Genomic DNA, 26,678 nt, shown 5'->3' on the forward strand with positions numbered 1-26,678 from the left:
ATACATGTACCGTGTTCCAGCCAATTCGGACAATTCATTCGTGGTGTGTCGGGTTTTTTGTCTTAGAGTGTACTACTTTCTACCTTTCTGCCTGTGGCTACACCCACCTGCGCAAATGTCACTTATATTTCACACATCGTTTTCTCGAAATGACGATGAGTTACTGGCAGAATAATAAATTTCTTCAGAGTTCAGATGAAACTGCAGGGCAACATTCTCAACAGATACGGATGATGTGTGTGTGGGGGGGGGGGGGGGAGGGGTGGCTATGAGAACAACTAACACTAAATGTTCATATATGTATATATACAATTAGCGTTAGTTGTTCTCATGGCGTACATGATAGTGCACGAGACTCTTCAGCCTTTGGCTCGGGTTCGATGTTTGCCCTGCAAAATCGTATCAGTTCCTTATTCTGCCTTCTGGAGAAAGGCTTCTCGCTTGCAACTGTATGATTCTCGGAGGTTTTACAGTAGGCGACTCTAAAGCGGTCATTTAATGATATTGAGCTGTGTGGCATGATCTTTGGCTCCGATCTGAAACACTATGCACCCAATAATGAAACGAGAGACAGATGGTTGTTTTCGAAAGTTTCAGCTTGTCACCTCATCTTATCGTCAGCCCCACATATAGCGGTGGTAGAGGTAAGTTACTCTCACAGCATTTTATGCGAATCTGATTGAAACTGCTGAGTTATTCCTTTATGTCACTACTTTTCACCTCGGTACCTCAGCCATAAGGATGTTAGAGGTGTGTTTCTGACTCTGTAAATTTTTTCAGACGACAAATGATACATGTGTCAATACTGGTACGAATTTTCTCATTGTCCTTGCATCCCGCCCTCCTCTCGCCCCATTAAACCATCTGTAATTCTGAAACGTCACCGAATTGTCACCAATAAGTCTAGCATGCAGTAAACTATGGGTTTGATATAATATCGTTCGTTATTGAATATCTTTACATGTCTCATCGTCTCACTTCCACTCATACCCTTAGGAGGTGTCTTATGCCGACAGTGTTTTTACACAAATAATTATACAAACTTCTGCATGGTGAGCACAACAACCTACTGCATTTTCGTCGTCATCGTACGAATGATATCGGACCCCCTGGAAGATGGATGTTACAAATGCTCGTTTTTATCTTCTTTTTCTTGTGCCTTGCCCTGCAGCTTTTGCAGGGGCGGCATGGTTACAACGGATTTGGCATGGTTAATTTAAAGGAGTAGCCGGATGCCCTTCCTGCCGCCACACCATACCCCCCCCCCCCTCCACCCCCTGGGATGGAATTCAGTGTACTCCAGCTGTCCGCATCTAGTGGAAACCATGAAATAGTGCGAACATGTTTCAGATGTTTGCGAGGCTTGTAACTCAAAGCGGAATGCTAGGACCAGCCTGGTATTCACGTAGGGGGATGTAAAAAACCGTCTAAAAACCACATCCAGGCTAACCGGCACACCAGCCCACGTTGTTAGTAGGACAGGCAGATTAGATCCGGGGCCGCCGCGCCTACCAGAGTCCAGGAAGCAGCGTGTTAGCAGTCTCCGCTAACCTGGCAGGTAATACTCGTTTTTATACAGGTTGGTCCATTGATCGTGACCGGGCCAAATATCTCACGAAGTAAGCGTCAAACGAAAAAACTGCAAAGAACGAAACTTGTCTAGCTTGAATGGGGAAACCAGATGGCGCTGTGGTTGGCCCGCTAGATGCCGCTGCAATAGATCAAATGGATATCAACTGCGTATTTTAAAATAGGAACCCTCATTTTTTATTACATTTTCGTGTAGTACGTAAAGAAATATGAATGTTATAGTTGGAACACTTTTTTCGCTCTGTGGTAAATGGCGCTGTAATAGTCACAAACATATGACTCACAATTTTAGACGAACAGTTGATAACAGGTAGGTTTTTAAATTAAAATACAGAACGCAGGTACGTTTGAACATTTTATTTCGGTTGTTTCAATGTGATACATGTGCCTTTGTGAACTTGTCATTTCTGAGAACGCATGCTGTTACAGCGTGATTACCTGTAAATACCACATTAATGCAATTAATGCTCATAATGATGTTCGTCAACCTCAATGCATTTGGCAATACGCGTAACGACATTCCTCTCAACAGCGAGTAGTTCGCCTTCCGTAATGTTCGCACAAGCATTGACAAAGCTCTGACGCATGTTGTCAGGCGTTGTCTGTGGATCACAATAGCAAATATCCTTCAACTTCCCCCACAGAAAGAAATCCGGGGACGTCAGATCAGGTGAACGTGCGGGCCATGGTATCGTGCTTCGACGACCAATCCACCTGTCATGAAATATGCTACTCAATACCGCTTCAACCGCAAGCGACCTATGTGCCAGACATCCATCATGTTGGAAGTACATCGCCATTCTGTCATGCAGTGAAACATCTTGTAGTAACATCCGTAGAACATTACGTAGGAAATCAGCATACATTGCACCATTTAGATTGCCATCGATAAAATGGGGGCCAATTATCCCTCCTCCCATAATGCTGCACCATACATTAACCCGCCAATGTCGCTGATGTTCCACTTGTAGCAGCCATCGTGGATTTTCCGTTGCCAAATAGTGCATATTATGCCGGTTTACGTTACCGCTGGTGGTGAATGACGCTTCGTCGCTAAACAGAACGCGTGCAAAAAATCTGTCATCGTCCCGTAATTTCTCTTGTGCCCAGTGGCAGAACTGTACACGACGTTCAAAATTGTAGCCATGCAATTCCTGGTGCATAGAAATATGGTACGGGTGCAATCGATGTTGATGTAGCATTCTCTAATACCGACGTTCTTGAGATTCCCTATTCTCAGGCAATTTGTGTGCTACTGATGAGCGGATTAGCCGCGACAGCACCTATAAAACACCTGCTTAAGCATCATGCCTTGTTGCCGGTCGTGGTTGACGTTTCACATGTGGCTGAACACTTTCTGTTTCCTTAAATAAACTAACTATCCGGCGAACAACACGTTATCGAACTTTTTGATTTGTGACTCTTACAGCGCCATCTATCACAAACTGAAAATGTGGTCCAACTAAAACATTCATATTTCTTTACGTACTACACGCATGCGTAATAAAAAATGGGGGTTCTTATTTAAAAAAAAAACGCATTTGATATCCGTTTGACTTATGGCAGCGCCATCTAGCTGGCCAACTATAGCGCCATATGGTTTCCCCCTTCAAGCTAGACGAGTTTCGTTCTTTGTAGTTTTTTCGTTTGATGCTTATTTCGCGAGATATTTGGCCCGGTCACTATCAATGGAGCACCCTGTATTACAACAAATCGCAGTGAACGTAGGTCAGAAGTTCGGAATAGGGACACGAGACTGGACATACGAAAAGACTGGACGTAGAAACATAGTCATACCTACTAACTTCGCCTTGTTCACCTGTTTGCAGCTACGTTGTCCTCGACTAAATAATTTTGGATGGCTTTGATTAAATTTGCAACCACCAAATATACTGAGAGAGGAAGAGGTGTTATACTTCTAGATGCACATTATCATTTTCCAGTTTAGCTTGTAGAATGTGCGGTTTGCAACAGCTGATACGAGTGTTTTAGTTGCTTTTGTTGTTGGCTAGCAAACTGATGGCCCACAAGCTCTGTAATGACTACCATTCTAAAATCCTCAAAAATCATCTCATCTTCTACATTAATTTCGCCGAAGGTTATGTTGACATGGGCTATTGCCATGTCAAGAAAATGTCGCTGCATGTTGTTCCATGATTCCACTTCCATCGTCACTGTCCGAGATCACTGATTTCAGATTACTTGGTAATACACTTAGCAGCTGACGTAGCACGTAACTGGACATGGTAGCAGCACGCATATCCTAGAGGATGAAATAGGTGGATGCCATGCTGATGCCTCGACTGCTCAAGAAAAACAACATTGCGTTAGAAGCATGCTGTGGCTTGACACAAGAGTTCTGAAATGACCCAAACTTCCTTTATTCTGTCATCATAGATGACAAACCGAGGTGTTACTGTTACGAATCTGAAGCGAAGTCACAATCGAGCCAATGGAAGACTTTAAGTTAGCCTCCCCACGACGGAAACACCCCCCCCCCCCCACGCCACCAAAAAAAGAAATCCTCTTTGAGTGGAATCAAACGCCGAAACGATTTGATTACTGTTTTACCGACGTAAGAGTTGCCGTCCGTTCTGAATTTTTCGACAAGGTCACACGTTAACCAGGCATTCTACCTGGGTATTTTGAAAAGGCTGCGCAACAATTTGGGGCGGAAGACTCCTGATACGTGACAGTCAGGCAGCTGAGTTTTCCACATCGATACCGCCCAGGCCGACACAGTCCTGTTTGTGAGCCAATGTTTGAGCGGAAGTGGCAGAAGCCCAAATCACCCGACGCTGGCACTTGCAACTTTTGTTTTTCATTCTCCGGGAGAAAATAAACATAAAAGCGTTTTCCTGATATTGCAAAGATGAAGAAAAAATGACGAAGGTCCTACACCGAACGAGGTGGCGCTGTGGTTAGCACACTGGACTCGCATTCGGGAGGACGACGGCTCAAACCCGCCTCCGGCCATCCTGATTTAGGTTTTCCGCGATTTACCTAAATTGTTGTCCACCCCGGGAGCTGAGTGGTCAGCGCGACAGAATTTCAATCCTCTGGGTCCGGGTTCGATTCCCGGCTGGGCCGGAGATTTTCTCCGCTCGGGGACTGGACGTTGTATTGTTCTAATCATCATCATTTCATCCCCATCGATGCGCAAGTCGCCGAAGTGGCGTCAAATGGAAAGACTTGCACACGCCGAACGGCCTACCCGACCGTAGGCTCTAGTCACACATCACCTAAATTGTTTCAGGTAAATGTGGGGGTGGTTCCTTTGCCGACTTCCTTCCCCAACCCGATGGGATTGATAACGACGCTTTTTAGTCCCCTGCCCTCCCCTCAACCTACCAACCAACCAAAAGCGCTGAAGCAGACAAATTAATGTTTCGAAGAATGGAATAAAGATTAGACAAGTGTTTTAATCCCAGTTGAGCATGATTAGAAGAGCACTGAATGCTTCTTATTAAAAAACTGAATAAGTAAATTTTAAAAAGTTTGGTTTCTTTTGGGTACCACTCACATCGAAAGCCGAGAACAACCACGTGACTTGTAACCTCCCCCCTCACTTATCGACCTTAATGACAGTGAAAAATTAAACCGCGTGTACCTAATGGAAATTTGGGAAAAGCAATCGTCACCGAAGTTAATCTATCGGTAAAGAGGGAGGAAAGGGTTACATCTAAATGAAAAGAAAAATGCAAATGAAACTGGTGGAAATTAATTTTGAAAAGGGGTAAAGTTAATAAAGAAAGTAAATGTGCGGCCGTTACGTTAACAATTAACTAGCGGTAATTAGATATTTGAGATTTGGGGGAAATCACGGTCGCCAGTCCTAAGAACAATTACTATAGTAACTGAAAAAGAAAGGTTATTACACATATAATTAACACTAGAAGCGTGGCAACTGAAGGTTGACACGTGTAGTGTGAAAACTGAAAGTTTGTCAGAAGTAATAAATTTCGCTACACTCTGACTTAATTTAGCAAAAGAATTAATAAAACCGGAAAATCGAAAGTTAATTTAGTGACTGAAGTTAATAGTGAGCTTCTTTCTGAAACACATCGAAATCCAGTAAAATACGGTTAGTCTTGGACTACCTCAACAATCATTTCAAAAGCAACTTGACTCTACGCGATTTAGAAACAAGAGATTTAACTTTGAACTTGAATTAAATGATTCTGAACTATTAACAATAGTAAAATTTAGTACGTACCAAGCTGAGCTGCAGTCACAGGTAAGCTAAAATATGCTAACAAAACTCGCACTCTAAATTTGTGCTCGTGTAACCTAAATATTGTAGCCAGCTACTGAACTTTGAAATTAAAGCAGTGAAATCTAATTATATTATTTTAATGCTGGCGTTTGAATTTCAACGACACTCGGGTTCATTTCGGAAAAGGAAGGGACCCTGCTTGGCAATGCAATTGGGACAATGAGCAACAAAGGTTCATGCTAAGTTGCTGTAATTTTGCGAGGCAAATGGAACAATTTGAAAAGCTGAGGTCTGCCATACAGTTCTGAAACTTTACGTGCTTTTAGTCTTCCTTGTTGGTTGATTGAAGGTTTGAAGCCGTCGATCGAGGAGGTGGCGACAGTCACTCATTGTCGGCCGTCGCTGTTGCAGAAGCTGGATGTTGGCGCGCCTTCTTCTCGACACGGTCACCAGGCGAAACTGGCTCTTGATGTGCGCCAGCTAATGCTTCCCGTCCGCGACACCATGTCAGAAACTATCACCGCGAGTCGAGCGCAATTACATGCTGCCAAACCCCGAAAGCGCGGCAACTCGCGGGAGCGTCACACAACACCTGCTCCACTCGCTACTCCCGCCAGACTCTCTCTGTTCTGCCCGCGCTCCACGCGGCAGAGTTAACACTACCCAAGATCCTACACACTTTGATTCTTCACACGACCTATCGATGTAATCGTTCGATAGCAGTTTTCCCTAGGCAAGACCCAGCGTAAAAATACAAATAATATTTACGAAACAAACCAATTATACGTCGACATAAATGCATAAATATATGTATACAAATAGTAAAACAATTACAATATGTAAAGACACAGAAATGTCATATATTCAGGTAACAAAAATAAGGAAAACAAATTATAGTACAATAGATGGAAATAGGAGGATATGCATTTCCGGCGTTACACGTGCCCCACATTGTCTGAGGATGTTCGTGTAACGTAAACAGACTCAGAAAATGTCCCAAAAAAGAAACAGCGGAAATGCATATGCTCAAAACATCAACAAAATTTAGCATTCGTCTAATTAACCATAAATCAATTTTTAGACCATAATAATTGAGTCGAGACACTCCTAATCTTATTCCACTCTGTCATCTTGCACAAAATAAAACAGTTTGACAACATATTAAAATTCATAGAAGATATAGAAAATGGTTTAGCTATTCCAAAATCGTCAAAATCCGTAACACTATCATGAAATGGAATACTATTTACAAAATTAATCAGAGTACATGGTCATAAAAACAGGTAGATCAAAATACGCAAATTAATTATTAATTACATAGAATACACATTTTATATATCCTTTTCGTAATTAATACGCTTGCCATGAGAGTCCACTTAATGCTAAACAAGAAAATAATATTCAGTAGATCGAAAAAAACATAAGTATTGACAGCAGAATTCTTTCACATCATCTGTCCGGGAAGAAAAACAATTCCGCCTTCCGTACTCGCAAGTACAAAGAATGCCGACAGCGGCACAAGAGCCGACAGCGGCACCGCCTCGCCAGTATTGTTGCGCCCGCCTGTGCGGCACGCTTGATCTCACTCGCCTGTGTAACGGCATTTCCAGAACGTCCGTTTCACTGAATTCTTTCGGAAAAACTCACTCCCGAGTAATCTCAAGGAGTCCATCAACACTATCACAGTGGATAACTCAACACTGTCCATCTTCACACATGTACAAGCCTGAAACTTAAAACAGCGCCTAAGTACATCGGCAATGACTAGTAAAACACATATTCATGGAATCTTACAGCTAGTTACAAAATCATATTTACATTGCTTAATCTACTGTGACTCAGCTGAAAACTTAAACTAGCAGCTTGGATTTTTAAATTGATTAATATTCAGTAACTCTTAAATCATTTAATCAACATAAATTACTTATTAATTACAACTTCTTTAATGACCTCTAGGTCAGGCAAAAGCATCGCCACATGGCACATCCTTAAATCTTACACTCTATATCTACATACTGTACAAATTACCCTATCTGTGGTACTAATCAATCCTTGGTTGGTACAATTTCAGGTCTACAATGTTTCGTATACCTAATAGTTTTCCAGAGCTTGGATACTCTAAGCAATAAGCATTTGTGTGAGGCATACCAATGACTTTATATGGTCCATTATAAACAAACTTAAATTTAGAGATTTCATTGTCTACCTAGCTCGATTTCTCATGAGCTTTTACAAGTACTAAGTCTCCGATCGCAAACTTAGCAAAACGCGCTTTAGCGTCATGACGACGTATGCGAGCATCGGCTTTTAGCTTCATTACTTCTCGCAAACGATCGTTTTTCACACCAATACTAATGTCAATCCGTGGAGGGAATTTGATTATCTCTTCCAATTCACTTTCTACACTTTTGTCAATGGCGAGATTCCTCACATTACAGTAGTTCAGATTCATACCTACATCAACACCATTCGGCCAGTTAACAATGTGTATAGGCTGGTATTGCCTATGCACACCGTCTCCTGCCTCGTCAAAGCTAACTACTATCGTTTTATCTAGTGACATACATGTCAAAGTTTTGCTTTCGCAGTTAATCACTGCACGGTACTTTAATAGCCAATCTAACCCGATAATTACTTCCGTAGTTAAGTCTGGCACGACGACAAACTCTTGCTCAAACCGTGCCCCACATATCTCGAAGTTGACAAAAATCTGTTTTGTGACCGGTTTACTGGCCTTCCCAGTAGCACCGATAATTTTCACTCCTGTTACTGGCATAACTACGATGCCGGGTCTGTCCTTCAGTAGCTCAAATATTTTCCCAGATACAGCACTCAATTCTGCACCGGTGTCAATCAACACGTTTAGTTGTAGGTCGTGCATATTAACAGACACTATTATCTGTCTACACTTGTCCTCGACTGTTTCATTATTTTCCCACAGTAAATCCTCGTCTATATCCAGGTCATTCCAGAAAAAACCATCCGGCTTTGATCCTAAATTCGGCTTATCTGGCGGCTTTTTCAGCCTCTGTTCACATACAGTTTTAATTTCAACACGTTTGTCCTGAGGCTTAGTCTGTAGCTTCGCCTCCAATACCGAAACCTTTTCCTGTAACTCGTCAACTAGTGAGTGCTGCTTTGCTATCACTTCACTAATTGTCACCTTCGTTGATTCCTCTTTGGTCAGATTGGTCTCATCTGCCAATCTACCTGGAAGAATGTGCCCAGTAGCACCTGAAATTACTTCCTCTGGATCTGCGCAACCCACACTGCTACCGTCTGACCGTATAACGTCAGCTCTAACCTCATACACGCTGTAATCTACGTGCTTTTCTACCGATCGTTTCCGGCTATCACTAAAATTTTCGTAATCTTTCTCCTTAATACTCTCGCAATGTTTAAACTGGATGTTCGCGTCGGATGGGTCGGCTACTTCTACCACTACAACTTTCGGTAAAGTCTGCCGGTTAGGGCCAGAGCTTTCCGTTACTACTTCAACATTCAACTCTTGCGGGACGAAACACGACGCATCTTGCTCGTGCTCCCCATTAACATAAACTATTTCTAGTAAAGTCTGCCGGTTAGGGCCAGAACTTTTCATCACTTCACAATCACTATCTTCCTGCGGGACGAGACGCGGCAAATCCTGCCCGCGCTCCCCATAAACACTTCTCCCGTACAGGCCCCTATAATCTCTTAGTTCGTCGTATAAGCGACCGAACTGCCTTAACCAGACCTCATCCCTCTCTGCATCCCCTCGCTCGATGACGGACGTTTTATCCGACATCTTATCTTCTTTCAACACTTGCGAATCATTCTTAAACTCAATCTCCAGTTCCGCTGTGGGTATTACAGCTGCCACTTTATAGTCGATTTCCGGAACACTACTTACATTGTTCTCACTGACAGTGAATGTATTTTCTACTGCCGTGTCTACAGCTGATCTACTACTTGTGGGCGCACTCCTTTCTCTTAACACTGGCACACTCTCCCGCCGTTGATTATTCCATACGGAATTTTCATAACGACGACACCTGGGTTTTCTCCTGTTATTGGGCCGCCAAAATTTCTCCACGCCCGGTCGGCCCCTCGCCGGCGCGGCTAATGGTTTCCCTGTCTCGTCCCAGCAGATACGCTCCCCAGATGCTGCTGAGGCGACTGATCACACCCTCTGGCGTTATTACTATTCTGTGAAGCCCGTATCACGTTAGTATGATACTGGTTTCCGTCATTCCTGTTATTATTTGCATTGTACCGATTGTTATTACGGTCCGAACCATTATTGTTATTGCTGCCATGGTTGCGGTATGCATTATTCCCATGGTTATTGTTGTTGTGGTTGCTGTGGTACCCGTTGTTGTTACCACGGCCTCTACCCCTGTCGCGATTATTGCGCCAATAGTCCTCGTCCTCAACTCTTCCCAGGAAATCATTGATTGTCCTGTGATTGCTCCCTACGTAGCGTTTTGTATCATCTGGAAGCTTTTTGTAGAGTTCCCAGACTATTTCGGATTCCGTGCGGCGATCACGCAAGTATTCCAACTTGCGGATCCAGCCCTCACAAAACTCCTTCATCGAAACGCGCGAATTCGCATCGAAAGGCCTCGATACGACAAATTCGCGCCAGACACCTTGCTGTTTCTGCTCTGACCAGTATTGAGCCAGAAACAAATTTTTAAACTCGTCAAAAGTCAGGTTCGTAATGTTGAGGTTTAAGCCCCAACGCTTGGCATCACCAGCCAACACATCAATAACCGCATTAATTTTTCTCTCATTAGTCCATGATCTGGGTAAAACTCTTTCACAATTTTTAATGAAATCCGTCGGGTGTATACCGCCTTTTTTCAAGGGGTCGAACCGCTCCTCTTTCGCCAACAACTCCGAACTATGTGCACAGATTGGCACATAGCTCTGTTTTTCGTCAAGTTTCCTTTCTAATTCCGACACCCTCGTAATCACTTGGCAAGTGGTTGTCGCAAGCGTTTCCACTTCCCTCTTTTTCTCTTCGCAGGTATTAGCCTGCTTCGTCACTTTGGTATCTACTTCGTATACTAAAGCCTTTAAAGTTTCCACCTTCTGATGATCCTCTTTTCTCACTAATTGAATTTGTTCCGTCACCTTATTCTCGATGATCGGAGCAACTGCGTCTCCTACACTTTTCTCGATTCTGCTAATTTCGGAATCAAAACGAGTATTTATGCTCGCAATTTCCGCCTGAACGCCTATCATTTCCTGTTTAAGATTACCGATTTCGGTATTAATTACAACAATATCTTCTTTGATTTTATCAACTTTTGTGTTAACTCCAACATTGTTGATAACAACGTTAATAGCTTTGTTCTGATTGTCTAGCATCCGTTCAAATTTTTCAGACTGAGCTTCTTGCTTGGCAGCCTGAGCTTCTTGTTTGGCAGCCTGATCTTCTTGCTTGGCCGATTGACTCTTGATTTCGTTAATCAAAACATTCAATAAATCAGTTAAATTCCCGGAAACTACCGGTTTTACTTCCGTAGCGGCTTCCTCTTTAATTGTCCCCCCGTATTCGTCATCAAGGGATTCAGATTTGATTTTCACTTCTGATTCCGAAACATTTTCTAAACTTTGGAATTCCATTTCTGCTCTTTGTTGCGTTTCGGCGGTCGCGTCTTTCATGCTAGCCGCCTGCCCCTGAACAATGGGTACCGCGGTGCGCGTTTCCCACTGTTCGACCGATTGTTCCGTATCCAAGTCTACCAAGTTTTGGCAATTGTTGCCTTCACTCATTTTAATAATTTTCAATATAACTGCCAAATCTCAAATATAATTAGGATTACTCCCACTACTTATTCTCGCTGACGTAACGGCCTGTACGTAACCAGTACTTTGTTACGAGATTTGCAACACACAAAATTCGTGTCCAGAACAACCTCAAATCTGAAGATTGTCCTGTCACCAGGTCGCCACGTGTAACATCCCCCCCTCACTTATCGACCTTAATGACAGTGAAAAATTAAACCGCGTGTACCTAATGGAAATTTGGGAAAAGCAATCGTCACCGAAGTTAATCTATCGGTAAAGAGGGAGGAAAGGGTTACATCTAAATGAAAAGAAAAATGCAAATGAAACTGGTGGAAATTAATTTTGAAAAGGGGTAAAGTTAATAAAGAAAGTAAATGTGCGGCCGTTACGTTAACAATTAACTAGCGGTAATTAGATATTTGAGATTTGGGGGAAATCACGGTCGCCAGTCCTGAGAACAATTACTATAGTAACTGAAAAAGAAAGGTTATTACACATATAATTAACACTAGAAGCGTGGCAACTGAAGGTTGACACGTGTAGTGTGAAAACTGAAAGTTCGTCAGAAGTAATAAATTTCGCTACACTCTGACTTAATTTAGCAAAAGAATTAATAAAACCGGAAAATCGAAAGTTAATTTAGTGACTGAAGTTAATAGTGAGCTTCTTTCTGAAACACATCGAAATCCAGTAAAATACGGTTAGTCTTGGACCACCTCAACAATCATTTCAAAAGCAACTTGACTCTACGCAATTTAGAAACAAGAGATTTAACTTTGAACTTGAATTAAATGATTCTGAACTATTAACAATAGTAAAATTTAGTACGTACCAAGCTGAGCTGCAGTCACAGGTAAGCTAAAATATGCTAACAAAACTCGCACTCTAAATTTGTGCTCGTGTAACCTAAATATTGTAGCCAGCTACTGAACTTTGAAATTAAAGCAGTGAAATCTAATTATATTATTTTAATGCTGGAGTTTGAATTTCAACGACACTCGGGTTCATTTCGGAAAAGGAAGGGACCCTGCTTGGCAATGCAATTGGGACAATGAGCAACAAAGGTTCATGCTAAGTTGCTGTAATTTTGCGAGGCAAATGGAACAATTTGAAAAGCTGAGGTCTGCCATACAGTTCTGAAACTTTACGTGCTTTTAGTCTTCCTTGTTGGTTGATTGAAGGTTTGAAGCCGTCGATCGAGGAGGTGGCGACAGTCACTCATTGTCGGCCGTCGCTGTTGCAGAAGCTGGATGTTGGCGCGCCTTCTTCTCGACACGGTCACCAGGCGAAACCGGCTCTTGATGTGCGCCAGCTAATGCTTCCCGTCCGCGACACCATGTCAGAAACTATCACCGCGAGTCGAGCGCAATTACATGCTGCCAAACCCCGAAAGCGCGGCAACTCGCGGGAGCGTCACACAACACCTGCTCCACTCGCTACTCCCGCCAGACTCTCTCTGTTCTGCCCGCGCTCCACGCGGCAGAGTTAACACTACCCAAGATCCTACACACTTTGATTCTTCACACGACCTATCGATGTAATCGTTCGATAGCAGTTTTCCCTAGGCAAGACCCAGCGTAAAAATACAAATAATATTTACGAAACAAACCAATTATACATCGACATAAATGCATAAATATATATATACAAATAGTAAAACAATTACAATATGTAAAGACACAGAAATGTCATATATTCAGGTAACAAAAATAAGGAAAACAAATTATAGTACAATAGATGGAAATAGGAGGATATGCATTTCCGGCGTTACAGACTGAATGTGATTATTCACACAACAATCGCGCCACACATTTTCGTAAAATTTCGTAACGTCAGTAACGCGGTTGAAACAAAATGATAGATTAATACCGTCAAATATTTGCTTGTATTGTGTGAAAATTTATCGAACAAAGATGACAAACGTTTGAGCCACAGCGACAGTGCCGTGGTCAAGAAACCCCCGGCCGTGCCGGCAGGCGCCCACCCACAGATGTGCGCCGCGAGGGAAGCGCACCAGCTGCCGGCCGATAGCCGCGGCGTCCCCTTGTTTTTCCCGTGACAGCTCTCTGAAAGAGCCGACAGAGGCGCTGCTGACAGGAGACACTGGACTGGCGCCTGGAAGCGGCAAACTGCGCCTCTGGGAGCACTGAGCCCCCCCCCCCCCCCCCCTCCCACACACCAGCGGCAGCCCGCGGAAAAATCCCGGCACGTCTGCTGCGCACAATTCTGCGACACGGGACCGCCGTGCTGCGCGTTCCCGAGGCTTACTCGCTCGTAAGGTCACCAGTGCTGTGTTACGCTTGCTGCGTGTTGCGAGCTGTAGGCTGGAGAGAGGACGTAGTAGTAGTACACCTCTCTCTTTTTACTTTATCTTACCCTGCCTGCCTTTCTTTGCTGGGGCTTAAAAGGAAAGCGAAATGCGAATTGGTCTAGGGTGCTCAAACAGTACATGCTCACTTTTAAATACTCCCAGCTCTATACTGTCGTCCTATTTCACTGAAACTGCATTTATTTTGTACGTCTGTATGAGAACCAACAGGAAACAATAAGACTGTATGACCAAGAGTTACGAGCTCGCATTACAGAAGGTGTTAAGGCAAGGATGCAGTCTTTCGCACTTAATGTTCAATCTATACATTGAAGAAGTAATGACGGAAATAATCTAAAGGGTCAGAGACAGGATTAAAATTCAAGGTGAAAAATATCAGTGATAAGATTCGCTGCTGACACTGCTATTCTCAGTGAAGGTGAAGAAGAATTACAGAAATTTCTGAACGGAATGAAGAGTCTAATGAGTACAAAATGTGAACTGAGAGTATATCGAAGTAAGACAAAAGTAATGAGAAGTATGGGAAATAAGAAAAAAAAATGTTCAAATGGCTCTCAGCACTACGGTACTTAACATCTGAGGTCATCAGTCCCCTATAACTTAAAACTACTTAAACCTAACTAACCTAACGACATCACACACATACATGGCCGAGGCAGGATTCGAACCTGCGACTGTAGCGGTCGCCGGGTTCCAGACTGTAGCGCATAGAACCGCTCGGCCTTTCCGGCCGGCTAATAAGAATTAGAGAGAAACTTATCATCAGAATTGGGGATAATGTAGCAGACGAAACTAAGGAACTCTGCTACCTAGACAGCAAAATAACCCATGCAGGACGGAGCAAGGAGGACGTCAAACACAGACTATCACTGCTAAAGAGAGCATTTCTGGTCAAGAGAAGTCTGCTAGTAACAAACGTAGGCCTTAACTTGAGGAAAAATTTCCGGAAGTGTTCGTTTGGGGCATATCATTCTCTGATAGTGAAGCATGGACTGAGAGAAGTCTGGAACAGAAGAGAATCGAAGCATTTGAGGCGTGGTGTTACAGAAGAAGGTTGAAAATTAGTGGGCTGATAAGGTATATGGTATAAGGAGGTTCCCTACAGAATCGGCGAGGAATTGGTGGTCTAATAAGTTGTGGAATAAGGAGGTTCTCTACAGAATCAGTGAGGAAACGAATATAATACGAAAACACTGAAAAGAAGAAGGGACAGGATCATAGGACATCTGTTACGACATATGGTAATAATTTCCATGTTACTAGAAGAAGCTGTAGAAAGTAAAAACTGTAGCAGAAGGCAGAGAGTGGAATACATCCAGAAAATAATTAAAAACATAACACAAAAAAGGACATGCCCTGTATCGACGGAGCCGGCCGGTGTAGCCGAGCGGTTCTAGGCGCTACAGTCTAGAATCATGTGACTGCTACGGTCGCAGGTTCGAATCCTGCCTCGGGCATGGATGTGTGTGATGTCCTTAGGTTAGTTAGGTTTAAGTAGTTCTGAGTTATAGGGGACTGATGACCTCAGATGTTAAGTACCATAGTGCTCAGAGCCAATTGAACCTTATATCGATGGCAGGACGTGAAACACAGACTATCACTGCCAAAGAGAGCATTTCTGTAATAACAGACGCTAAATGATCACTCATTACATGTACTATCTAGTTGAGAAATCTGGCATTGCCCAGGTATTTATTCATTCCAGTCTTCTATTAGTCCATCTCCTCTAAATTTCTCTGCCATCTCCTTCTTCTCCCACCTCTCTCCTTCTCCCACCTGTCTTAGTCTATCTACTCTTCCGCACCCTCTCCCTGCAAAAGCTTCCTCCCCTGTGTCTATCGCCCCCTTTTCGCTCTCTCTTCCATCTCCTCCTACTCCCTTTCTCTGTCCATTTCCATCCCTTTCTCTGTTCAACTGCTCATCCACGCATCCTCTGTTTATTTTCTCCAACATTCGATTTTTGTCTGTCTCTTTTCTCCCCTCCCTGTCTGTCTGTCTCCTCTTCCCCCTTCCTCTCTCTACTTCTCCATAATCATCCCAACCCAATGGTTTTTATGCCCCATTGTATTTCTTTCTTTTTAGTAAGTAATGAGTGTATCAAGTTTGGCTGAAATCGATTCAGGGGCTTTGGAGGAGATATTGAACACATTCATATGCAGCATACTGTATGCTGCACACATATATTTCTCATTCTCTGCTGTGTTACACCCTACAACTCCAGAGAAAATGTTAAATTTATCTGTGGTATTCCGCTGTGAGGCTTGATCTTAGGTTCCTAAACATGCTGAAAGGATTACTGGCTCCCTGCAGTGCTCATTCTCGCGACCTGGCTGAAACTCTGAATAGCACAAATAAGAGAAAAATTGCGCTTCATGCTTTCATAACTCTTCCATGTCAACTATATACAGGAAACAAATACCAACAGGTCGTTTTCGAAAATTCTTACGTCACTCCTCATCCACACCCTCTTTCGTAGCGGAATGGCGAATCTAACTCTCACAGTATTGTTTTACCAATAATAAGTAATGTACCTAACAACTTTGGTCGACATTGCTCCAGATATATCTGAATATGCTTCAGTGTCACCTCCTTTTCGTTCCCACTCCTCCGAATCTTTAAAGAACGTAACTCCCCTCTCTAACACAGCTCAAACTTCTGACTTCTTTAAAAATGGGTTAATGTGTTAAATATTTGACGTCAAGCATGAAAGCAAAAAAAAAGTTTAGAAAATACTTGAAATAATGTTTAAAGTTCGTTTTAAATCGTTAAGCGCTCTTATTATCAAACACAGAGCGAGGGCCGGGCGCTGATGACCGCGCAGTTGAGCGCACAACAACCCTAGCATCATCACAGGACGAGTGTGGCCTGGGTAATTTGCACTTCATTTAGGGGAGCCTTGTTTCTCACGCACTTCAGTTCTTATGACGTGATATATCCTGAACTCTAGCATCACCACAGGACGAGTGTGGCCTGGGTAATTTGCACTTCATTTAGGGGAGCCTTGTTTCTCACGCACTTCAGTTCTTATGACGTGATATATCCTGAACTCTAGCATCACCACAGGACGAGTGTGGCATGAGTAATTTGCACTTCATTTAGGGGAGCCTTGTTTTTCACGCACTTCAGTTCTTATGACGTGATATATCCTGAACTCTAGCATCATCACAGGACGAGTGTGACCTGGGTAATTTGCACTTCATTTAGGGGAGCCTTGTTTTTCACGCACTTCAGTTCTTATGACGTGTCGTACATGACTTAAATTTGCAGATACATTCAGTGGTATATATGGATACTGTTCTCAAAATGTATTGCGAGTAGTGTTGATAGTAAAGAAGTAAAAAATTAAATCGTCATGCCTGATGGAGTTTTCACGCATCTCAATGTTTGTGATGTCATATCTCCTGAAACCTATATTGTACATTGACATACTTTGGAGGTCGTTCAGTAGTATATGAGTATACTGTTTTCTAAACATTTTGCCAATAGATGTAGTAGTAAAGAAGCAATAAATTAAGTTATCTTACCACATGCGGCAGTTTTTCATGTATCTCAATGTTTATGATGTACATCTCCCAAACTGTGTGTCTCACAATGATATAATCTGGTAGGCGGGTTTAGTTCAAATGGTTCAAATGGCTCTGGGCACTATGGGACTTAACATCGGAGGTCGTCAGTCCCCTAGAACTTAGATCTACATAAACCTAACTAACCTAAGGACATCACACACATCCATGCGAGAGGCAGAATTCGAAACTGCGACCGTAGCGGTCGGCAGGTTTAATACTACTTGTGCATACCGTCTGCAAAATGTGTTACGAGTGGAGTCAGTAGTAAAGAAATAATATGTTAAGAGGGATAGAACGTCAAACGGGCCGACTTGGTGCAGGAGAGGCCCCACAGGACATTTTAATTTCCACTGTCTATTTTTTTTATAAATAAATACATAAAACTTTGTCAGCATTATTAGGAAGGATTCGGAAGTCACACTCATAGCATTGAAAGCTCAAAAACATAAAAAATAATTTTTTTTACTCGTGAAATTTCGTCATTTTTTCACTTACTATTGGTTGCATTTGTTGCTATAGGTACACTTGTAAGCTTATTAGTCCGTCTCTGACATAGAAGACTGCAAACCTTCTTTCCTTCCCGTCTGGGCAGGCTGTGCAGTGACTAGAGTACATATAAAGCTTACAAGGGCAGGGTAAATGATAGCTACAATGAAGTCGCTAATCGATTGTAATATTGGCATTTTAATTTGATATCCCCCACAACTGACAAAATTTCCCATAAAAATGTGAATTTATTTGTCCACCCACACACTCCTGAGAATGGCACATTAACAATTTGCAATTGCGCGCCCCTATTGCCGGCAGCTGCGTTGATAACTACCAGATCAAGAATATTAGGTAAGTTGTTGGAAGTGGTTAAATGTTGGTGAAAATCTCGCTTCTGAGCACACAAGGAGCTCTAACCGCAAAACTCTGCACGGAACACGCGTTGGTACAGTGCTAGGATATAAACCGTACATCTCCCTTCGAAGACGATGGCCAAGACGCCGTCTCCAAGTCCGTACCGCTCGATGGCTGAAGGCGAAGTCCTCTCTCTCCACAATTCTCCCGTCTCACACGCGTACGAAAAAGCGGCGGAAGAATACCCCGTTTGGGCCTATGTCGCACGCTCTATCATCGCCGAAATCCCTCCAACGGCATTTCTGAGATCTAGCCAATGATCGAGTAGGTCATATCGCCCCTAGGCAAACGAAATTCCCGTCTTCGACACGTGTTGCCCAGCACAGGTGGCTCCGGATGCCCGACTATCCCCAAAAGCTCAGTATTGTCCCGCGCTTCCGGTGACCGCTACCTGCCGCCCACGGCGCCCTGGCGGGCTACGGCCATCTGCAGAATTTATATTCCACAATTCTCAACTTCCGACACCTTTCACCAACGCTTTAAGTTAGTGGCTCAATCATGGAGACATGCAGGGAACACTGCTTGAGAGTGTCTCGTATTTATCATAATTCAATAGAGTCATGATCTGATGCCCTTGCCAGTCCCTTTATTATTAATACTAATGTTGGTAAGCTGACGTGTAAGTGCCCATGTCCTGGCACCTTACACAGTTTTCTTTACGAGTAAGAGAGAGTCTTTGACGAATTTTTCACAGCATGCAAACCATACCTACAGGTATATGAAACTCTAGAATGTTCCAAATCTCTTAAAAACTGTGGTGATAATTAACTTGATTAATTTGAAATTTTTCTAAGCATGAAGTATAAAATGTAATAGCTCATTCATTTTTTTCATAAATTAAATAAATTCTGTAGTTTCTTATACCTGTACGTATGGTTTGTACGCTGTGTAAAATTCATCGAAGCATCTCTCTTACTTACAAAGAAAAGTGTACCTACAGCAACAAATGCAGCCAGTAGTAAGTGAAAAGTAATGAAATTTCACGAGTAAAAAAAAATTATTTTGTCATGTTTTTGAACTTCCACTGCTATGAGTATGAATCCTATATCTTTTCTGGTCATGCTGACAAAATTTTAGAAATTTATTTGTAAAAGTATAGACAGTGGACATTAAAATGTCCTGTGGTGCCTCTCCTGCTCCAAGTCGGCCCGTTTGTCGTCCTACCCACCTTAAACTGTCATGCGTGATGCGGCAATTTTACTGTATGAAAGCGAAATTTAGTAAGGGCTAAAGCTTTTTCTTTTCATCATTTTGTGGGATTTCTCAGGGAGAAAAAGTTTCGTAAAGGTTTGAAACTACGTGTAATGTTTGTTGAAAATTGGTAAGTACTCTCAGTCTCAAATACTGGATGAATGTCGTCTGTACATCTGCATGCACTTTGTCACGCCCCATTTTCATCCCCAACGCCCACCCCTTCGAGAGGTACCTGATTCTTACCACCACAGTGCTTCTTTCCAAATCGCAAATGGTGTGTATATCCAGTTTGGTTGAAATCTATCCAGTAGTTTAGGGGGAGGAGTTGAATATATACATTCACACATACGTACATCCATTTTTATAAGATACTAGTGAGATGGTCCAGACTGGCGTGGGAAGCATCTAGGGGCAGACGACTTGTATGATGTGACGTATTTTCTTTGCGGGCCACTGTGTGGAGTTAAGAATAAATTTCAGATAACAACGTTAAGTAATTGAATATCATCATTCATATAAGTTATCCGATGTAAGCAGCGCACGGATGGAAAGTAGCCTGAGGCATGAATGTTATGTGGTCCATGTTGAATTGGCGTTTGGAGTGACACCTCACGGCAATGATGGAATCACAAAGTGATGTCATATAATGGAGGCTGGCAGAGGTGATACAAATGAAAGAAAAAAATATGAAAAAACTCGAATGATGTACTTGTTAAATATGTTTTACAGCCCTCCTCTAGTGAAGAGTGTTGTAAGTACGCATTACGCTGCATTATTGAAGACACATTGCCGCAACTCTTTGTCGTGGACTCTTCATAGCAGAATTCTTCAACACGTCACTGTAGGCAAACTAAACAAAGTTGGTCAAGTAATTATTCGGAAAACGTACTTATAGCATAAAAAATGAGACACTGTGTATTCTGGATTCGAATTCTGTTTCGATATTTCCCCCCCCCTCCCCCCCCCCCCCCCCCCCCCCCCCCCCCCCCCCATGAACCATAGACCTTGCCGTTGGTGGGGAGGCTTGCGTGCCTCAGCGACACAGATAGTCGTACCGTAGGTGCAACCACAACGGAGGGGTATCTGTTGAGAGGCCAGACAAACGTATGGTTCCTGAAGAGGGGCAGCAGCCTTTTCAGTAGTTGCAGGGGTAACAGTCTGGATGATTGATTGATCTGGCCTTGTAACATTAACCAAAACAGCCTTGCTGTGCTGGTACTGCGAACGGCTGAAAGCAAGGGGAAACAGCTTTACTGTATGGATAATTGATGATGGCGTCCTCTTGGGTAAAATATTCCGGAGGTAAAATAGTCTCCCATTCGGATCTCCGGGCGGGGACTACAGGAGAAAGAAAACTGGCGTTCTACGGATCGGAGCGTGGAATGTCAGATCCCTTAATCGGGCAGGTAGGTTAGAAAATTTAAAAAGGGAAATGGATAGGTTAGAGTTAGATATAGTGGGAATTAGTGAAGTTCGATGGCAGGAGGAACAAGATTTTTGGTCAGGCGAATACAGGATCATAAATACAAAATCAAATAGGGGTAATGCAGGAGTAGGTTTAATAATGAATAAAAAAATAGGAGTTCGGGTAAGCTACTACAAACAACATAGTGAACGCATTATTGTGGCCAAAATAGACACGAAGCCCACACCTACAACAGTAGTACAAGTTTATATGCCAACTAGCTCTGCAGATGACGAAGAAATTGATGAAGTGTATGATGAGATAAAAGAAATTATTCAGGTAGTGAAAGGAGACGAAAATTTAATATTCATGGGTGATTGGAATTCGAGAGTAGGAAAAGGGAGGGAAGGAAACATAGTAGGTGAATATGGATTGGGCCTAAGAAATGAAAGAGAAAGCCGCCTGGTAGAATTTTGCGCAGAGCATAACTTAATCATAACTAACACTTGGTTCAAGAATCATGAAAGAAGGTTGTATACATGGAAGAACCCTGGAGATACTAGAAGATATCAGATAGCTTATATAATGGTAAGACAGGGATTTAGGAACCAGGTTTTAAATTGTAAGACATTTCCAGGGGCAGATGTGGACTCTGACCACAATCTATTGGTTATGAACTGTAAATTAAAACTGAAGAAACTGCAAAAAGGTGGGAATTTAAGGAGATGGGACCTGGATAAACTGAAGGAACCAGAGGTTGTAGAGAGTTTCAGGAAGAGCATAAAGGAACAATTGACAAGAATGGGGGAAAGAAATACAGTAGAAGAAGAATGGATAGCTCTGAGGGGTGAAGTGGTGAAGGCAGCAGAGGATCAAGTGGATAAAAAGCAGAGGGCTAGTAGAAATCCTTGGGTGACAGAATGAATATTGAATTTAATTGATGAAAGGAGAAAATATAAAAATGCAGTAAATGAAGCAGGCAAAAAGGAATACAAACGTCTCAAAAATGAGATCGACAGGAAGTGCAAAATGGCTAAGCAGAGGACAAATGTAAGGATGTAGAGGCTTACCTTACTAGGGGTAAGATAGATACTGCCTACAGGAAAATGAAAGAGACCTTTGGAGAAAAGAGAACCACTTGTATGAATATCAAGGGCGCAGATGGAAACTCAGTTCTAAGCAAAGAAGGGAAAGCAGAAAGGTGGAAGGAGTATATAGAGGGATTATACAAGGGCGATGTTCTTGAGGACAATATTATGGAAATGGAAGCGGATGTAGATGGAGATGAAATGGGAGATATGATACTGCGTGAAGAATTTGGTAGAGCACTGAAAGACCTAAGTCGAAACAAGGCCCCGGGAGTAGACAACATTCCATTAGAACTACTGACAGCCTTGGGAGAGCCAGTCCTGACAAAACACTACCATCCGGTGAGCAAAATGTATGAGACAGGCGAAATACCCTCAGACTTCAAGAAGAATATAATAATTCCAATCCCAAAGAAAGCAGGCGTTGACAGATGTGAAAATTACCGAACTATCAGTTTAATAAGTCACGGCTGCAAAATACTAACGCGAATTCTGTACAGACGAATGGAAAAACTGGTAGAAGCCGACCCCGGGGAAGATCAGTTTGGATTCCGTAGAAATATGGGAACACGTGAGGCAATACTGACCCTAAGACTTATCTTAGAAGCTAGATTAAGTAAAGGCAAACCTACGTTTCTAGCATTTGTAGACTTGGAGAAAGCTTTTGACAATGTTGACTGGAATAATCTCTTTCAAATTCTGAAGGTGGCAGGGGTAAAATACAAGGAGCGAAAGGCTATTTACAATTTGTACAGAAAGCTGATGGCGACTATAAGAGTCGAGTGACATGAAAGGGAAGCAGTGGTTGGGAAGGTAGTGAGACAGGGTTGTAGCCTCTCCCCGATGTCATTCAATCTGTATATTCAGCAAGCAGTAAAGGAAACAAAAGAAAAATTCGGAGTAGGTATTAAAATCCATGAAAAAGATAAAAACTTTAAGGTTCGCCGATGACATTGTAATTCTGTCAGAGACAGTAAAGGACTTGGAAGAGCAATTGAACGCAATGGACAGTGTCTTGAAGGGAGGATATAAGATGAACATCAACAAAAGCAAAACGAGAATAATGCAATGTAGTCGAATTATGTCGGGCGATGCTGAGGGAATTAGATTAGGAAATAAGACACTTAAAGTAGTAAATGAGTTTTGCTATTTGGGGAACAAAGTAACTGATGATGGTCGAAGTAGAGAGGATATAAAATGTAGACTGGCAATGGCAAGGAAACCGTTTCTGAAGAAGAGAAAGTTGTTAACATCGAGTATAGATATAAATGTCAGGAAGTCGTTTCTGAAAGTATTTGTATGGAGTGTAGCCATGTATGAAAGTGAAACATGGACGATAAATAGTTTAGACAAGAAGAGAATAGAAGCCTTTGAAATGTGGTGCTACAGAGGAATGCTGAAGATGAGGTGGGTAGATCGCGTAACTAATGAGGAAATATTGAATAGGACTGGGGAGAAGGGGAGTTTGTGGCACAACTTGACAAGAAGAAGGGATCGGTTTGTAGGACATGTTCTGAGGCATCAAGGGATCACCAATTTAGTATTGGAGGGCAGCGTGGAGGGTAAAAGTCGTAGAGGGAGACCAAGAGATGAATACACTAAATAGATTCAGAAGGATGTAGGCTGCAGTACGTATTGGGAGATGAAGAAGCTTGCACAGGATAGAGTAGCATGGAGAGCTGCATCAAACCAGTCTCAGGACTGAAGACTACAACAACATATAAGTTTTGTCAAACGATTGCTGTGAAACTATTGGTTGAAAATATAAGATTATTTCAGATTTTAAGTCTCAGATAACAGCCTGATGATGTGGTGCTTATCTTTTCGTTATTCGTCATATTTATTACGATACTTTGAAGTTGAGTAACTTACTGCGCATTGTTCGAATGATTTGCCGCAAATTAAGAGCGTGAATTTCTTTGTTGATCCGAGGAAGCAGATACTGACAATCTGAAATTATTGCTAGGTAGAAAAGCCAGAATGAGAATGAATGAGCAATTGGTTTTCAATCCCCTAGCTTTTCAGTTTCCAGCCGCACGCTACACCGGAAAACCACAAATCCCACTTGCTGCTTTCTCGAGTCACTGCTGCTCTTTCGAGTTATGGCGGATGTTTCCTAGGTGTCAATGACATCGTTTTCACAACTTAACTTTAATTAACCATAATTCAGACAAGTTGTACGAAATATTTGTAAATTTTATACAGAAACCTTCCTCTTAAGTCACTGTATCTGTTAGTGAAAGCCGGACCAAAATCCCTACAGCAGTTCTTGAGATTAGCTTGCATATCCAGATGGACATGTGTAGGTGACTTCGGTTTATATATTTAGAGAAGAATATTCAGAGAAAGAGATTCAACAATCATGCTAAAAGAATACTGGTCTTGCGGTTTGAAAGCTGCCACATGATTTCGATTGCTACTGAGTGGTGCTTCTTCATTCTCACTGTGGCGACTTTCATTTCTTTAAAAAAGTTTGAATTGGGATTGCAACCCGAGGTTGTAGCTCCTATGAATTTTAGCTTGAGTGAGACACTGCTTATAGTGCGTAAAATAAAAATCCTTAGAAATATAAATTTACCAGCATAAACGTCATGACTAGCACCCTTGAATATACATCTGACGCTGATAAAAAAACTCTGCCACACAGAGCACTGCTCAGCTCTAAAGAGTACTAAATGGCAAGCTCTGAATAACCAACAAAGTCCACGTAGCAATAAACGAAGAGAGAGAACACTGCACTCAGTTACAGGAAATAAAACCAGAATCTTTTCAGTTCAGTTTACTGTATAAAAATAAAGATAGACTGCTGAGAAACATGTGTATATTCTGTGCACAACGCTACGGGCACTGCTCCTAAGGGAATTAAACTTGTTGTGGGTGAACTTAAGATATAATTTTATAGCAAGAACACAACAGTTTTAGTAATAGTGATCATCTCCCTTTAATATCTAAAAGATTACTCATAGCAACAACAAAAACTTCATAGAGTAAAAGCATGGAAAATTAAAGAAACTCTTAGGAGTAAAGAAATTAACACAACACAAAACCAAGCACCACAGTAGGACAAGAGAGGAAACACACAGTTCTGATTTATATACTTTAATACGTCTCCCCCCCCCCCCCCCCAAATTAAACTGTGGTGTACTGAACAACATTTAAATAAAAAGTAAGAATTCAAAACACATTAGTCACGAAGTCCTATGTTGGTACACATTGCTTTAAATTTGTTTGATTTTAAAGGCTCTGTAAACATGTCACCAAGTCGATTTTCAGAACACATATAATCTACGTCCATATTCCCATTTTGGTAGAGTTCCCGCACAGCATAATACCGTACTTCGATGTGCTTAGAGCGTTTGTGGAAATCTGCGTTTTTCAGTAATTTAGTGGCACTTGCATTGTCAATCAACAATACGGGTTTGTTTATTTTCCACTGATCTCCAACAGTTGTATGCTGAGCCATACTAGCTCCTTGGCTTCTTCACCTGACGCAACGAACTTAGCTTCATTGGTGGATAGTGCAAGTGATTTCTGCAGTTGAGATGTCCACCATACAGCTGTGTCCCCAATCATTGCAACAAAACCATTTGTTGATCGTCTTGTTTTAGTGTTGCCAGAAAATTCAGCATCAGCATAGGCACAAAGTTTACCGCCAGATGTACCACAAAGATATCTGAGAATGCGTTTTACAGCGTTTACAGCGTTTGGAAACAGTAGAAGTGGGATCTGAACGAGAAGAGCATGATAGGTACATTAATGATCTCACAGCTGAAGAATAAGGTACGTTGCTATATTCACTGTCTAATTGTTCGTAATCACAGAAAGTTTTTAATCGTTTTAAATCAGCCATGTTAAAACGATGTATAATCTTCTCAGTGTATGCTCGCCGTGAAATAAACGAGCCAGACTCTCGTTGCTCAATTTGTATATCTAAAAATGGGTCTAAGGATCCCACTGTTATTTCGAATTCAAACATTAACATATATAAAAATGAATTCACTGCACTTTCAGATGTTCCTGCGATAAGTACATCATCGGCACAAACAGCAATCAGCAATTTTTCTATTTTGCTTTGTCGGTTGTAAACGCAAGGATCTGCTGTCGAACTAATACAGCCATTTTCTCTCATAAATGAATGAAACTTATTACTCCAGCAACGAGGTGATTGCTTAAGTCCATACAATGACTTCTTGAGGCTACAAACACGACCTGACCCGTCATCGAAACCTTCTGGCTCAACCATGTATACTTTTGTATCCAAGTCACCATATAAAAATGCAGTTCTAACGTCGAATTGACCAAGTTTCAAATTTTCTTCTGCTGCAATCGCTATTACAGCACGAATAGCGTCATAACGAGCAACTGGACTAAAAGTTTCATCATAATCAAGTCCGGCACGTTGAAACATACCGCGTACAATCAAGCGATCACGGTATCGGTCAATCGATCCATCAGGTTTACATTTAATACGAAGTACCCATCGATTATCGATAACACGTTTTCCTTTAGGCAGTTCTACCAAGTCCCAGGTATTATTTTCTTGAAATGCCTTCGTTTCTTTTTCCATCGCATTAATCCATTTACAAGAACTACCACTTTCCATAGCTTC

Source organism: Schistocerca piceifrons, chromosome 2, assembly GCF_021461385.2.
Source record: "Schistocerca piceifrons isolate TAMUIC-IGC-003096 chromosome 2, iqSchPice1.1, whole genome shotgun sequence".
In the NCBI taxonomy this organism is placed as follows: domain Eukaryota; kingdom Metazoa; phylum Arthropoda; class Insecta; order Orthoptera; family Acrididae; genus Schistocerca; species Schistocerca piceifrons.